Here is a 12,131-nt window from a genome sequence, read left to right on the forward strand (position 1 = left end):
CATTGTTTTGTTGTTGTTGTTGTTGTTATAAATAAAATCCACCACCTTTTTAAGTTTGAAGCTGCATTGGAAGTGTCAGAACTATAAATCCATAGCCAGAGTTATTGACAAACAGGCCAGCAAGTGGGGAGTGACCCTAAACCAAGGGAAAAAAAACCCATGAGTTCTTCCGGTTTAGTCTTTTGGACTTGAGTCCAGCTCAGAACATAAGGGATGGAACTGGGGACAGCCTTTTCATGATGCTTGCTGGACTGGGACTACCAGTAAAGTTTGGAACTTACACATGTTTGTGTTCCTTAGCATATGTTGAATTTACAGTTTAAAGCTCCCGGCCTATCGAACTAGTTAAAGAACATAGTAAAGGACCAAATACTTGTTTTGCCCCAATATCTAAAAGATATGTATAGGGAAAGACTTCCCTATAGTTGAATCTGCCTCAGTAGGGCCTGCTCACTAGGGTCTTCTCTGCTGCTTAGGCTTTGCAGATGCCCCACAAGGGAAGGGAGAAGGTCTATGCTATGGCCAAGCTCAGTGCCCACACCTTAGCTCTTACGTTCGTAAACTATTATAGTGCTTGCGCAGGACAGTGCCTTTGCTAAACCATGTGACTGGCATTTCACTAAGGTCTTCATTCATCCCTGCTTGTTATAAAGTCAGGTTTATGGAGCCCCTGGGTAGCTCAGTTGGTTAAGCATCCTGACTCTTGATTTTGGCTCAGGTCACGATCTCATGGTTTGTGAGGTTGAGCCCCGCGTCTGGCTCTGTGCTGACATTGCAGAGCCTGCTTGGGATTCTCTCCTTGCCCCTCCCCAACTCGTGCTTGCTCTCTCTAAATAAACAAACAAACAAACATTTAAAAATCAGGTTTATACCACACTGAGATACCACCTCACGCCAGTCAGAGTGGCTAAAATGAGCAAATCAGAGAACTCTAGATGCTGGCGAGGATGTGGAGAAACGGGCACCCTCCTACACTGTTGGTGGGAATGTAAACTGGTACAGCCCCTCTGGAAAACAGTGTGGAGGTTCCTCAGGAAATTAACAATAGAACTCCCCTATGACCCAGCAATAGCACTGCTAGGAATTTACCCAAGGGATACAGGAATGCTGATGCATAGGAGCACGTGTACCCCAATGTTCATAGCAGCACTCTCCACAATAGCTAAAACGTGGAAAGAGCCTAAGTGTCCATCAATAGATGAATGGATCAAGAAGATGTGGTTTATCTATACCATGGAATACTACATGGCAATGAGAAACAATGAAATCTGGCTATGTGTAGCAACATGGATGGACCTTGAGGGTGTTATGCTGAGTGAAATAAGTCAGGCAGAGAAGGACAAATACCATATGTTTGCACGTATAGGTGGATTAGGAGGAACTTAACAGAGGACCATGAGGGAGAAGAAGGGGGGAAATAGTGGGGGAGAGGGAGAGAGGCAAACCATGAGAGACTCTTGAATACTGAGAACAAACTGAGGACTGATGGGTGTGGGGGGGAGGGGCGAGATAGGCATGGAGGAGAGCACTTGTGGGGATGAGCACTGAGTGTTATATGGAAACCAACTTGACAATAAACTATTTGTTAAAAAAAAATAAAAAGAAAAAAAAAGAAAAATCAGGTTTATAAAAACACTTGCCTGTGAACAAAGTGGTTAGCATTCAACATGGCCAACTTGAAAAGTGTTTGAAATGCCTCAAGTGCTGGTCCTGTTAGGGCCTCAACTTGTATGTGATGTTTTGCTCCCCACATTCTTCACTGCATCTCCTTTTTCTTACGTTCTCTGCTACATCATCAGCTCATAACATCCTTTTTGAATACAACATCCTCCAGCCCTGCCAAAGGGCAGAGCCTGTTCTTGTAAAACTTCCAACGCAGAGCAGCAGTACCTGTGGACAGCAGGTTCCCAAAAGAAGGAAAGGAAGAAGGGGCCAAGAAGATTCAGCCAGGGGAGTCGAGGTGTGGCAAGAGACCAGGAGTGTTAAGAAGAAATCCTTCCTCATGGACCCAAGGAATCAGTCCAAGAAGTGAAAAAAATAACTCTGGTCTCAACATGTGTCTTGGGAAATGGTTAAGAAGTTGAAGAAAATGAGTTCATTTGGGATGTGTTGAGTTTGGAGTGATGGTAAGACATTCAAGCAGAAGTAGCTTGCTGGTGTTTGGATAAAGTTGCATTTGGAAGTTGTCAAAGTGGTTTCAGAAATCTGTCAGTGAGGAGCTGACCGTGGGAAAGAATGCAGAGGGAAGATAAGGTCAAAGACCTTCCCTTGTCAAAGAAAAATATAAAAACTTTATGTATATTGGGGCACCTGGTTGGCTCAGTCGGATAAGTGTCCAACTCTGGATTTTGGATCAGGTCATGATCTCACAATTTGTGGGTTTGAGTCCTGTGGTTGCAGAGCCTGCTTGGGATTCTCTCTCCTTCCTTCTCTCCCTCCCTCCCCTGTTCTCATACTCTTTCAAAATAAATAAACTTAAAAAAAATTCTTTTTAACTTTATTCCTATAAAGGGGGCACCTGGCTGGCTCAGTTGGAAAAGCAGGCAACTTTTTTTTTTTTAACTTTTTAACATGTATTCATTTCTGAGAGACAGAGTGCAAGCGGGGGAGGGGCAGAGAGAGAGGGAGACACAGAATCCAAAGCAGGCTCCAGCCTCTGAGGTGTCAGCACAGCACAGAGCCCGATGTGGGGCTCGAACCCATGGACTGTGAAATCATGACCTGAGCCAAAGTCGGATGCTTAACTGACTGAGCTACCCCGGTGCCCCAAAAGCAGGCAACTCTTGGTCTCAAGGTTGTGAGTTCAAGCCCCATGTGTAGAGATTACTTAAATAAATAAATAAACATTTTAAAAACCTTGTATATAAGGGGAAACAATGATTTAATGTAGCAAAAGCAAAAACAGGGTTTATATAAGAGAAAGGGTACAGAGAGAAGGAAAAACCAGATTGTGTCAAAATTGTGGCTTTTGTTTCCTGTGGGTAAACTGCTGACCAGCTGGCAGCCAACAAAGAAGCCAGTATTCTTCCCTGAGGCAACTGGGTGGGTTAAAAATAACAGAGCTTCACTTGCTTGCTTATGGGTTCTCCACAAGACCTCAGGGGATCAGATGAGGTGTACATGTCAGGCTATCTCTGCGTAGATAATATCTATCAGTGTCCTTTGTAAACAGCATCGTCATTAGGCCAGGTCTGTGCTATTTCCCTTGTCAGAATCTCCCTTTTAACCAGACTCCGCTCTAATCCAAATTGGCCCGAAGGGCTTCAGTCTCCTTCCAGCGTAGCAACCTGACTTGAATGTTTGGGGGCAGTGGTTGTATAGTGGTATTTAGACCCCTGAATATTAGCAGAGAATACCAAAATCCTAGATACTGTTAAAAATATTTGGAGCCCATTTCAAACCCAGTTTATTCATTGGCCTGTTTAATCAAGAGAGTAAGTCCCAAGGATTAGTTCAGTCAAGTTTAGCTAATGAATATTCACAAACCAAGTGGATCATAATTGAGAGAACATTTACTTTAGTGAACAAAAATCCTGATAGAAGTTTCTGTCTAACTTTGAATCACTATCTCTGCTCAAAACACCTGAAACAAAAATTTTCCATTAAAAAAATACACTTAAGGGGCGCCTGGGTGGCTTAGTCGGTTAAGCGCCCGACTTTCGCTTAGGTCATGATCTCGCGGTTCGTGGGTTCGAGCCCCGCGTCGGGCTCTGTGCTGACTGCCAGCTCAGAGCCTGGAGCCTGTTTCAGTCTGTGACTCCCTCTCTCTCTGACCCTCCCCTGCTCACGCTGTCTCTCTCTCTCCTAGAAATAAATAAAACATTAAAAAAAAAGAAAGAAATGTAACAGTTTAAAAAAAAAATACACTTAAATACCTTCACACTCACTTTTTAGATGAAGTATATATTTTTTCTTTTGCTGTAAATGTTACAGGACTTTCCATCCTCTGAGCTCCTCCCCTGCCATTGGCCATCCATTTTCCCAAAAACTCAGGCATGATTCTTAGTTTTTTGTTTTTTGTTTGTTTGTTTGTTTGTTTTGCCTCACTCCCCTTAACAATCCCTCAGCAAACCTGTTTGTCCATTTAATCTTCAGCTGGAGGTTACATCTGATCGCCTCTGGCCATCTCCTAGCCCGAGCCAGCCTCCTCTCTTCATGCACTGTCTAGCCCTACCCTTCTGTGGCTTGTTTTTCATACAGCCATTGGATTGATCTTTTTATTTAATTTTTTCAAAAATACATGTTTTTAAGTAATCTCTGTACCCAACTTGATGCTCGAACTCACAACCCTGAGATCAAGAGTTGCACGCTCCACTGACAGCCAGTCAGGTGCCCCCAGATCGATCTTTTTCAGGCATAAAACAGGTCCCATCACTCTCTTGCCTGAAGCACTGCCGTATTTGCTGCTCTACTAAGAACAAAAGCCAGACTCCTCACCATAGCCCTTAAAGCACCACATGACTTGGCTTTTGCTGACCAATGTTCCTTCTTCACAACTCCCCCTTCACTCTTATCATTCTACCACCTTGTTCCCACCTCAAGGCCACCACAGGAGGTTATCACTCTGCCTGAAAGCTCTTCTACCCAATATTGAGCTTGGTTCACTCAGCATTGTGTCCTCCTCAGGGAGGCCTGGCCAGATTTCACAATCTAACACCATCTCCCAGCATTCTCTTTCCCGTAACCCTTCTGTGTTTTCCCTCAGGACTTGTACCTGTCTTTGTCACTCTAGCCCACCCTCTCTTCTGGCTTTATTAGAGAGGAAAATCTGGCTAGGAGCCCTCCAATCCTTTTGTGTACTTCCTGCATGTGTAGATACTTCTATGTGGAAGTGTGTGTGTGTGTGTGTGTCCAGATTGCTTTGGAGGAGCAAAGGTGATTCCCCTGAGCCAAATGAAAGGGATTCTAGAGTGCAAATATCATTTTTTTAAAAAATGTTTTATTTGTTTCTGAGAGAGAGCATGAGCAGGGGAGGGTCAGAGAGAGAGGGAGACACAGAATCTGAAACAGACTCCAGGCTTTGAGCTGGCTGTCAGCACAGAGCCTGATGCAGGGCTCGAACCCATGAACTGCAAGATCATGACTTGAGCCAAAGTGGGACGCTTAACCAACTGAGCCACCCAGGCGCCCCTAGAGTCCAAATTTCAGATACAAGGAGGTGCCTGCAGGAGATGGAAATTGGTATCTCTCTCCTACTGACCCCTTGAACCCCAGGGCCCAGTATTGCCATGATCAAGTGGGGTGCAATGGAACGTTTAGTGTGAAATCTTGACATGTATCCCCTGGGGTTTGGGGCTTATGTGACCATAGAACCTAATGCCTTCCCTCTGACTAGATGTCTACAGCAAGGAAAAAAGAGGAAGTGGCCCTCACCCTGCTTCCCTAACCCTAACAGATCCCAACCCTAACACCTGCCAGTAACTCTAAATCCTTGACCTCTAACCCCACCACTGACAGTGGTTTGACTCTTAACTTATAATCTAACTCTAGCTCTTCTGATCCTGACCCTGACTCATTCTCTTTTGATACTGACCTTGTAACTCTGACCTTTGGTCCTTAAAGTTGGGTCCTAAACCTTAGGCCTTTGCCACAGCCCTAACATCTAATCCACCTCAGTCCCTGACCACCACTCTAACCTTAACTCCTTTGACTCTACTTTCCAACTCTAACCCAAGTCCTGGTCCCTGAACTTCTCATACTTTAACCTTAGACCTAGTTTCTAGATACTGAGGCCCTGACACTTGTCTTCTAACCTCCTAATCCTGTTCTAGTCTCAACCTTTAATCCTTAAATCCTGACCCATAGATTCTGACCTCTAAACCCTCACCCATAAATTGCTAACCTCCAGGGTCCCTAGACCCCCAACCCTGACTCCACAAATGAAGAAAAGCCAGTACTTCACCCTACCATGAGCCACAGACAAGGGGAATTGCAGCAACTCAAACTGTGCATAGGTTAAACCACATATTGAAGGAATGCCAGCAAATTAATTCACCAGGCACAGAACATGAAACAATAAGACTCCTAGAAAGCCCTGGGGTGATGGGGGGAGGTGTGGGGGGGGTGGGGGAAGCCAGAAAAACTTCCCTAAATACAGGATGTGGTAGACTGGCAGCAAGCCTGAATAAAACTTCAAATCTCAGAAGAAAGGCAATGAAAGCCCCATCATTGTGACCATACCTCTGTCCCAATGCAGTAGCCTCAGTCAGCAGGTCATCCTAGACCTGCAAAGGAAGACAGTTGTCCTTAGTAAGTTGCATCCATCTCAGACACAGATGGATGGCTCAGTAAAGCTCTTGCTCTAGGACACAAAGCAAAAGAAACAGCAATATAATGACCATCATGATCCAGGAGATAAGAGCCAGAGTCAGCAGTGCCATTCCCCCAATTTCCCTGGAACAGTCTTCAGGACTCCAGGAGAAGCCCAGAAACCAGCTAACAACCCAGCTGGACAAAAGACAGGAACCCTATAAAAACCAGCTCTTTTCCCCAAATTCCAGGCCCTGACATAGATGGGATCCCAGAATACAGTGTCAGACATGAACTAAACTTGAAGAAACAGGCACAAAATTTCCCCATGGAAACCCTGTGAGAAGACAGAAGGAAAAAAAAAAAAAATCCATGCTCTAATAAAGATGTAATCCCAGAAGCCTTCCCTATCTCCCATTTCCAACCTCTTCCCCACCACTAGGGTGCTCATACACAAGGGACAAAGGACAATTAACAGTAGTAATAGAAAACATTTACTAAGAGCAGTACAGAGGAGGTGCTTCATCTTGCTTATGCTTATGTGAATTCTGGATGTACATTGTACTTAGGTGTCATTTGCTTTAAATTGAAGGACACTGCTAAATCCTAAAATACATACATTAGAAAAGGCTGAAAAATCATCTAAGTCTCCATCTCTACAAGTTAGAAAAAATAAGCAAACTAAACACAAAGTTTATTTAAAAGGCAGAGTTAAAAATAAGAGCAGAGGGGCACCTGGGTGGCTCAGTCAGTTAAGCATCTGACTTTGGCTCAGGTCATGATCTCATGGTTAGTAAGTTTGAGCCCCACATTGGGCTCTGTGCTGACAGCTTGGAGCCTGGAGCCTGCTTCTGATTCTGCGCCTCCCTCTTTCTCTGCCCCTCCCCCACTCACACTCTGTCGCTCTCTCTCAAAAATTAATAAATGTTTAAAAAATTTGTAAAAAAATAAGAGCAGAGATTTCTCAAAATGAAAAAAGTATCAAAAACAAATCTATTTTAAAATTTGTATGAAGAGGGGCACCTGGGTGGCTCAGTCAGTTAAGCATCCAACTTCGGCTCAGGTCATGATTTCATGGTTCATAGGTTCGAGCCCCACATCGGGCTCTGTGCTGACAGCTAGCTCAGAGCCTGAAGCCTGCTTTGGATTCTGTGTCTTCTTCTCTCTCTGACCCTCCCCTGCTCATGCTGTCTCTATCTCTCTCTCTCAAAAATAAATAAAACATTAAAAAAATTTGTATGCAGTTATGTATACAGCAAAGTGAACAAATCTTAAGTATGCAGCTTTTAAACATATTTATCTACATGTGAGTAACCATCACCCAGATCGAGATACAGAGCATTTCAAGCACCATCAGGCAATTATAATCAATATTCCAAATGAGATTGGGGAATATTTAAGAAAATACTCTTTTTAAAAAATGTTTTATTAATTTCTTTTTGAGAGAGAGGATCCCTAGCAGGCTCTATGTTGTCAGCACAGAGCCCAGTGGGCTCCTGACCTGAGCCGAAATCAAGAGTTGGATGCCTAACCAACTGAGCCATCCATGCACCCCAAGAAAATATTCTTAAAGATGACTTGACGGAAGAAAACAAGCAAGAAAATCTTAAGAAATAGGAGTAATGAGGTAATGCTTAGATATTAAATATAAAGCTACAATAGTTTAAATTGTGTCATTAGAATAGGATTACATCAGTCACGGACAAAGCTTTTAGAATGAAGGTCTTGTATTTAGAAGAATAAATATTTGAAAACCAGTAAAAAATATTTTTGCTTTTTTACAAATGTTTATTTTTGAGAGAAAGAACACCATCAGGGGAGAGACTTGGTGCAGGGGGGAATGGAAGATCCAAAGTGAGCTCTGCACTGACAGCAGTGAGACCCATGTGGGGTTCAAACTCATGAACCTGTGAGATCATGACCTGAACCGAAGTTGGATGCTCAACTTACTGAACCACTTAGGCACCCCTAAAATCATTTTTAAAAATTTTTTATGTTTATTTATTTTCGAGACAGAGAGTATGAGTGAGTGGGAGAGGGTCAGAGAAAGTTGGGGGTACAGAGGAACTGAAGCAGGCTCTGTGCTGACAGCAGAGAGCCTGATGCAGGTCTCAAACTCATGAACTGTGAGATCATAACATGAGATGAAGTTGGATGCTCAACTGACTAAGCCACCCAGGTACTCCATTTTTTTTAAAAAAAAGAATGGCTAGATATAGACTTGTCTTACAAAAATAATTTCTTATAAATCCACTTTCATCCAATAGTGAAGTATAGGTATACATAAAAGTCAGTGCTATTCCACAGAAAAGGGTAATGCTCATAAGGTTGAGGATCCATCTCGAAGGAAACAACTAGACTAACCTCAACCTCATACATGCTAAATTCTGCCTGGCTTTAAATGGATAAAATGATGAAAATGTTGGAATGAAATTTAGGAAAATATTTTTATATCCTTCATGGTGAGGAGACTTTCTCAAGCAAGATATGGTCTAGAGGCCATAAAGGAAAGGCTAGGCCATTTAAGTAAATAAATGTTATAAAAGACCAAGAATGAACTGTAGACTGTAGTCTAAACAATTACAGCTGTTGGCAGCTAAGATAAATAAATGACTCTTACTGACTGGCTAATAAATATGACTCTACAAATTGCTGAGTAAAACAAAACATCTCCAGGCAAAAGAAGAAGTGAGTTGTCCTCTACTGCTGTTTTTTTTTTTTTAATGTTTTATTTTTTTTCTGAGAGAGAGACACACACAGCGTGAACAGAGGAAGGTCAGAGAGAGAGGGAGACACAGAATCTGAAGCAGGCTCCAGGCCCTGGGCTAGCTGTCAGCACAGAGCCCGGCACGGGGCTTGAACCCACAAACTATGAGATCATGACCTGAGCCAAGGTCAGACGCTTAACCGACTGAGCCACCCAGGTGCTCCCTGCTGTTTGGATTAGAGTTCCATTTCTCTTGAATGAAGCCTCTGGACGAGTCATTTCTTAAGGCAGAAGTACAGACTGATCTATTAGATGAGGGTGGATGTCTCTCCGTGACATTCTTTGGAGCTCCAGTCACTCCCAGTTGCCTACAGCACATCTACTCTTTTTTTTTTTAAATGTTTTATTTATTTCTAGGAGAGAGAGAGAGAGACAGCGTGAACAGGGGAGGGTCAGAGAGAGAGGGAGTCACAGACTGAAACAGGCCCCAGGCTCTGAGCTGGCAGTCAGCACAGAGCCCGACGCGGGGCTCGAACCCACGAACCGCGAGATCATGACCTAAGCGAAAGTCGGACGCTTAACCGACTAAGCCACCCAGGCGCCCCACATCTACTCTTAAAATGTAATCCTCATCTCAACTCTGTTCTGTCCCCCACGAAATCTGGCATCTTCTCCCTCACCATTTACCAACTGGAAAGCAGCATGTACATAGAATTCTCATTGTCTTTAGCCTTACAGTAGCCGGTCAAGATACAGGTCCACAAAGTTACTTAGATTGGTTGTTTTCTTCCCTCTCCCCATTAGTGTGGGAAATATACAGAAATATTAATCAATATTTACACAGTGCAATGGTTAGTGTTTGTATTCCACTTTGAGTTGGTTTTAATTGTTTATTTTTATATATGTATATGTATATATTGTGTATATTTTTGTATATGTATATGTGAGTTGGTTTTAATTGTTTATTTTTGTATATGTGAACCATAACTGGTTTTAAGAGAAGTGTACAAAAAAAGATATGCTCAGAGAAGTGCTGCCCCTCCCCCCATTCCTGTCTTGCTCCCATTCCCCTTTTCTTTCCATCATTTCCCCACCTACTCCCTACAGGGACCAATCTTTTTTTTGGTTTCTAGTTTACCCTTTCTGTATTCCCTTGGCACAGATGAGCAGATGCAGGTGTATTTTATTTTATCTCCTTCTTTCTTACATAAGTGTAGCATAGCGTAGATACTCTTTGGCATTTTGCTTTCTCCACTTACAGAATGTCCTGGAAAACACTGCATATCAGCTCACAGAGACCTTTCTAATTTACTTTCACAGCTGCCTTGTTGTTTATTGTGTGATGTACTGTAGTGTATTTAACCACTCTTCTATGCATGAACATTTTGGTTGGTTTTTTTTAATGTTTTATTTATTTCTGAGAGAGAGAGAGAGAGCATGAACGAGGGGGGTCACAGAGAGAGGGAGACACAGAATCTGAAACAGGCTCCAGGCTATGGGCTAGCTGTCAGCACACAGCCCGACATGGGGCTCGAACCCATGAACCGTGAAATCATGACCTGAGCTGAAGTCAGACGTTTCACTGACTGAACCACCCAGTCACCCCTGTTTTTGGTTTTAATGTTTAATCCATTTATGTAGTATGGATAAGGTAGGATTGTCCTGTGTCATTTTGTTATTTGTTTTCTGTCTTGTCTTTTTTGTTCCTCTATTCTTCCATTATTGCTTTTTCGTATGTTAAATATTTTTAAGTGTACTATTTTAATTCCCTTGTCATTTCTTTTTACTATTTTTTTCGTTTGTTCCTTAGTGATTGCCTCAGGGATTGCAATTAACATCCTAACATATAACAATCTAATTCATGTTAATTCCATCTTAATTTCAATGCTATATAAAACTTTGCTTCTATATAGCTCCATCTACCTCTTCCTTTGTGGTGTTGTACAAATCTCATTTTATGCATATGTGCATGTCATGTTGGAGCAGATTCAAACCCACCAGCATGAATTCAGTGGAAGTTCTACTTTGTCCCTTATTCTCATCTCCTCTTTCCCCCTTAAACAATTTCACCCTCATATTAAATCTCTGTCCACTTCTTTTATTTGTATAGACACTTTCAGGTCTCTCATATCTGAAGAAAAGACATATCCACACTGAGCAAACAGTGCCATCAGATAGAAACAATTTTCTCTTTAGAATTGTAGGATTTCCTCTGTGTCAAATGGGACCTCAAGAAGATAATTGAGGAGCACCTGGGTGGCTTAGTCGGTTAAGCGTCCGACTTTCGCTTAGGTCATGATCTCGCGGTTCGTGGGTTCGAGCCCCGCGTCGGGCTCTGTGCTGACTGCCAGCTCAGAGCCTGGGGCCTGTTTCAGTCTGTGACTCCCTCTCTCTCTGACCCTCCCCTGCTCATGCTGCCTCTCTCTCTCTCTCCTAGAAATAAATAAAAACATTAAAAAAAAAAAAAGAAGATAATTGAGTCAGATGGTTCCTAATTCTGGTTTTGCATCAGAATTTCTGAGTTTGGGAGACTTCATTATTAATTCATGTTGCCTGGGGTTTATTTAAGAACGTCTGGTAAGAATCTCACTCCATTCTTTTCATTCTTTTTATGCTGTATCCTAAGAAGTGAGAAGAAATTGGAGCAAATGACTATAACTTTTAGATTGTGTTGAGTAAATGTCCTTAGTCCTAAGTGATATCATTAGTCTGCAGTTTATAATTTGAGGGAAGTGCAGAAGCATTAAAGCAAGTTAAGAAATTAGCATATATTAACACAAGCATGTATTTCCTCATCCTTTATTGGTTTAACGTGTGCGTGTATATATATGTGGGTGTGTGTATTTCCCTAGGACCATAACTGTATGTTTATATGAGGATCTATGCAGTTTGTTCTAGTAGAATCCTCAAATTGTGTGAAACTCTCTAAGCCTCAGTTCCTTTGTCATTAAAATGAGGGTTTACTTCTAAAGTTTGTTGTGAGATAAAGAAGTTAGTGCTTGTATTTATTTAGAAACCTTACTATGACCAGGCATTACTCCAAGTTTTGTGCTCAATATGTTTTCTTTGAATAGAAGTCTCTCATTTAGGGTATGGTTGTAGTTTCTTAAACCGAATTCTGGTGTATTGAAAGCCATGTCACTCACATGACACATATTTATCTCAGTAATGACCA

Source organism: Crocuta crocuta, unplaced genomic scaffold, assembly GCF_008692635.1.
Source record: "Crocuta crocuta isolate KB4526 unplaced genomic scaffold, BGI_CrCroc_1.0 scaffold77, whole genome shotgun sequence".
NCBI classification, from domain to species: Eukaryota; Metazoa; Chordata; class Mammalia; order Carnivora; family Hyaenidae; genus Crocuta; species Crocuta crocuta.